The sequence below is a fragment of the Carlito syrichta genome, unplaced genomic scaffold (genome assembly GCF_000164805.1).
Source record: "Carlito syrichta isolate Samal-C Ts95f unplaced genomic scaffold, Tarsius_syrichta-2.0.1 Scaffold314765, whole genome shotgun sequence".
NCBI lineage: Eukaryota > Metazoa > Chordata > Mammalia > Primates > Tarsiidae > Carlito > Carlito syrichta.
Window position 1 is genome coordinate 214024 of NW_007258861.1, and position 4957 is coordinate 218980.

General features: G+C 48.0%; 1 pseudogene; it reads left to right on the top strand.

The window, feature by feature from the left end:
• Window positions 1-1389: 1389 nt before the first annotated feature.
• The window catches only part of LOC103274402, a 4947-nt pseudogene continuing 1379 nt past the window's right edge, over window positions 1390-4957 (top strand).

Below are 4957 nucleotides of genomic sequence, written 5' to 3' on the forward strand. Positions count from 1 at the left end.
AAAAATCAGCCGGGCGTGGTAGCGCGCGCCTGTAGTTCCAGCTACTTGGAAGGCTGAGGCGGAGGGATGACCGGAGCCCAGCAAGTGGAGGCTACAGTGGCCGGGAGCGGCCACTGCACTCCAGTCTGGGTGACAGAGTGAGACTTCAACTCAAAAAAAGAAAAAGAAAAATCACAGAATATATATATATGTATTCTATGATTCTATATATATTATATTATATATATATAATATTAAGAGATGATCCGTGGAATAGGAAAAAATATTTGCAAACTATACATCTGATAAAGGGTTAATATCCAAAATATATGTTTTTAAAAGCTCAAACAGTTCAATAGCAAAATATATATATATTATTAAATAAATAAATAAACTCATTTTTAAATGAACAAACATTTATCAAAAGAAAACATACAAATGACCAACAGATATACAGGGAAATGCTGTACATCACTAATCATCAAAGATATGCAAATTAAAACCATAATTTAACATCATTTTATATATATATATATATATATATATATATATATATATATATACACACACATATAGGTCTTTGTGAAAATTTGTGCTTGCATTTCCCTTGGGTGAATATCTACAAGTGGGATTGCTGGGTCATACAGTGTTTTCACTTTTATACAAAATTCCAAAACTCTTTTCTTAAGTGGCTGTATCATTTGCATCCCCACAAGCAACACATGAGAGTTCTAGCTGCACCTCATTCCTGCTAGCACTTGATACTGTTAGGTTTATGTTTTTGCTTTCATGTTTTAACTAATTCTAACAAGTGTGCAGTGGCATTTTATGGTAATTTTAATGCGCATTTTTCTCATGACAAATACTGTTGAGCATCTTTTTATGCCTTTGTTATCTACGTATTTTCTTTGGTGAAATGTCTGGATTTGTGCCCATATTTTAATTTGGTTGTTTGTTTTCTTGTTATTACATTGTAAGAAGGTTTTTTTAACATTCTGAATAACATGCTTTCATCAGATAGGTCTTTTGAAAATATTTTTTCTCCAATCTGTGCTTTGTCTTTTTTCTTGAACAGTGGTTTTAGAGGAGCAGATTTTTTAACTTTGTTGAAGTCAAATGTATTAAATGTGCATACTTACTGTGTCTAATTTAAGAAATTCTAGCCAATGATTATAAGATTTTCCTCCTATATCTTCTGCTGCTGGAAATACCTGATAGTTTCAGGTTTTACACTTTGTTCTGTGATGAATCCTGCCTTTCTGAAGCTTAAGAGTGATTTCTGATCTCTGTCTAGACATTCCCCTGCAAAGTGTGTGCTATGTTTGAAAATCTTCAGAAACGGTGGCGGAGGAGTGGGATCTGTGCTGGGAGCCAGAAGTGATTGTGGACCACGTCTGTGCGGCTGCATGGAGCTCAGCTGTGCAGACGGAAGGAGACTGAAGGCCCTTGGATGCAGAACCTGTAGGCCACATCGTGGACTTATTCTTAACCGAGGCAGTGCTGGGGGGACCCTGATGCGGTACCAAATGAAATGAACAAAGCTCCACAGTCCACAGGTCCCCCACCCGTCCCATTCCCCAGACTCCCACAGCTAGCGTTTTCCCCGGGACAGACAGTCCTGGTGGTGTTCAGTAGGCCACAAGGGACACAAATGAGCATGCCTTCTCAGCCCCGACAGCACTTCTACCCTGGCCAGGCCCAGCCCCCGAGCAGTGTAGCCTCCCAAGTAAAGAGTGCAGCTCCCACCCGTCCGGGCTCAGCTGCTCGCGTCTACCCTGCAGGATCCCAAGTAATGATGATCCCATCCCAGATCTCCTACCCAACTTCCCTGGACAGGGGCATTCTGCATATGTTGTCCCAATACAGCAGTACCCTGTGCAGCCAAGAGCCCCAGGCTTCTATCCAGGTGCAAGCCCTACAGAATTTGGGGCCTACGCTGGCGCCTGCTATCCAGCTCAAGGGGTGTGGCAGTTTCATGCTGGTGTGGCCCCCCGGCCCAGTTTTGATGAACCAGCCAACACAAGAGGGAACATAAGAGGATCTAAAGTCGAGATCCAAACCAAGGCGGAAAGCATATCATGGAGGAGATCATGTCTGGGGTCCGCACTGCCTCTACAACCACCCCTCCCCAGACAGGAGGCAGTCCGGAGCCTCAGGCTAATGGAGAGACACCCCAGGTTGCTGTCATTGACCGGACAGATGGCCCGTTGCAGGGAGCAATCATGGGTGGAGGAGCAGAGCTGCCTGACCCGGAGCAGAGCCCTACAGAATCCCAGCCTTCATTGACCCCATCGCCACCTCCAATCGTGGAACCGGGATCTACGCCTAATCTCACAGTCCTCTCTATGCCTGGGGACATATGACAACATGGATGATACAAATGTCTGTGGAAAAACCAGCCCCCCTCCCCCATGAGACTGAGGAGCCATGTTGCCTCTTTCCAGAGCACACCCACACTGGAAGTAGAAGTGACACTCAGCAAACCAGTTCCAGAATCCAAGTTCTCTTCCGGTCCTCTCCAGATTCCCACCTCCCTGGTGTCTCACACAGTGGAAATTCATGAGCCTAATGGCATGAACCCATCTGAGGATCTGGAATCAAGGTGGAATCAAGCCCAGAGCTTGCCCCTCTCCCTCCCCTGGCTTGCCCCTCGGAATCCCCTGTGCCCATCGCTCCAACTGCCCAACATGAGGAACTGCTCAACAGACACCTCGCAACCAGCTGTGGACTTAAGCCCAGTCAGTGAGTCAAAGGAACAGGCCAAGGAGGTCACAGCGTCAGCCCCTCCCAGAGTCCTCTCTGCCACTCCAGCTATGGCTCCTTCAGCGACTCCTCCTGCTCAGGAGGAGGAAATGGAGGAAGAGGAAGAAGAGGAGGAAGGAGGAGAAGCAGACGAAGCTGAGAGTGACAAGGGAGGAGAGCACCTCTGTCTCCGCCCACTTGTTCCAGAATTTGGAGGCAGCAGCAGCCACCCAAGTGGCAGTATCTGTGCCAAAGGGGAATCAGAGAATTAAGGAGTTAAGTAAGAAGGAGGCTGTGGGAGACCTTCTAGATGCCTTTAAGGAGGTGAATCCCACAGTACAGAGGTGGAAAATCAGCCTCCTGCAGACAACAACCCAGGCCCAGAATCTGAGGGCAGCAGCATGCCCGTATGGCCTGAGGAAGCAGATGAGACCTGGGACCCAAAGGAAGACAAAGTTCACAATGCTGAGAACATCCAGCCTGGAGAACAGAAGTATGAATATAAGACCAGTGGGAAGCTGCCCCAAGGGCTGCAGGTGGCCCTGGTGTTCCCAGCAAGGGCCCTGGGAGGAACCACACAAAATTATTGCCATTGTTCATGATTGAAGATATAAAACTGGACAAAGCAGAGAAGGCCTGGAAATCCTGCAGCAAGTGGATGGCGGCTGATAAAGACCGAGGGGAAAAGGATGCTGATGGCAGCAAAGCTCAGGACTTGTTCCACAGAGAGCGCTCCATCCTGAATAAGCTGACACCCCAGATGTTCCAGCAGCTCATGAAGCAAGTGATGCAGCTGGCCATCGACAATGAAGAATGCCTCGAAGGGGTCATTGACCTCACCTTTGAGAAGTTCATTTCAGAGCCCAACTTCTCTGTGGCCTACACCAACATGTGCCACTGCCTCATGGCACTGAAAGTGCCCACTACAGAAAAGCCAACAGTGACTGTGAACTTCCGAAACTGTTGTTCAACCAATGTCAGAAGGAGTTTGAGAAAGACAAAGATGATGAGGTTTTTGAGAAGAAGCAAAAAGAGGTGGATGAAACTGCCACGGCAGAGGAACGGGGTTGCCTGAAGGAAGAGCAGGAAGAGGCTTGGGACACAGTCTGGTGGCGCTCTTTAGGGAACATTAAGTTTCTTGGGGAGTTCTTCAAGCTGGAGATGTTAACAGAGGCAATAATGCATGACTGTGTGGTCCAACTGCTTAAGAAACACGATGAAGAGTACCTCGAATGCCTTTGCCATCTACTCACCACCTATTGGCAAAAACCTGGACTTTGCAAAAACCAAGTCCCGAATGGATCAGTATTTCAACCAGATGGAAAAAAATTATTTAAAAAAAAGACTTCCTCTCGCATCCGCTTCATGCTGCAAGATGTGCTGGATCTGCAGAGGAGCAATTGGGTGCCACGCCGAGGCGATCAGGATCCCAAGACCATCGGCCAGATCCTCAAGGAGACAGAGATGGAGGAGCATTGGGAGAATATCATCAAAAGTGTACAGCAGCTCATGGTCAAGGGCAGTGAGAAGAGTCAGGGTGGCCCTCCAGGTCCACCTATTAGCCGTGGTCTGGCCTCCTCCAGGTCTTTCTCAAACTCCTCCAGGTCCACCTATCAGCCGTGGCCTTCCACTTGTGGACGTTGGTGACCAGAAAACAGTACCCATCAGCAAAGGCAGTCACCCCATTGACACATCACAACTCACCAAGATCACCAAGCCTGGTTCCATTGATTCTGATACCCAACTCTTTGCACCTGAAGGTCAACTGAGCTGGGGCAAGGGCAGCAGTGGAAACTCAGGAGCCAAGTCCTCAGATGCAGCATCAGAAGGTACCTTGAATCGCTTCTCAGCCCTTCAACAAGTAGTACCCACAGAAAGCACAGCTAATAGACGTATGATACAGAGCAATAGCTTGAGTCAGGAATGAGGCGAGAAAGCTGGGGACCGAGGAGACCACCTAGAGCGGAGTGAACAAGGGAAGTGACTATGGGGATCAGCTTGAATGTGCACGGACACCTGCCACCAAGTGGAGCTTCAGCAAGGAAGTAGAAAAGCGGAGTAGGCCGGGCTCAGTGGCTCTGCCTGCAATCCCAGCACTTTGGGAGGCCGAGGCGAGTGGATTGCCTGAGCCCACGGGCTCAAGACCCATCCAGGCAACTTGGCAAGACCTCATCTCTACAATAAATCAAAAATTAGCCAGGCATGGTAGTGCGCACCTGTAGTTCCAGCTACTTGG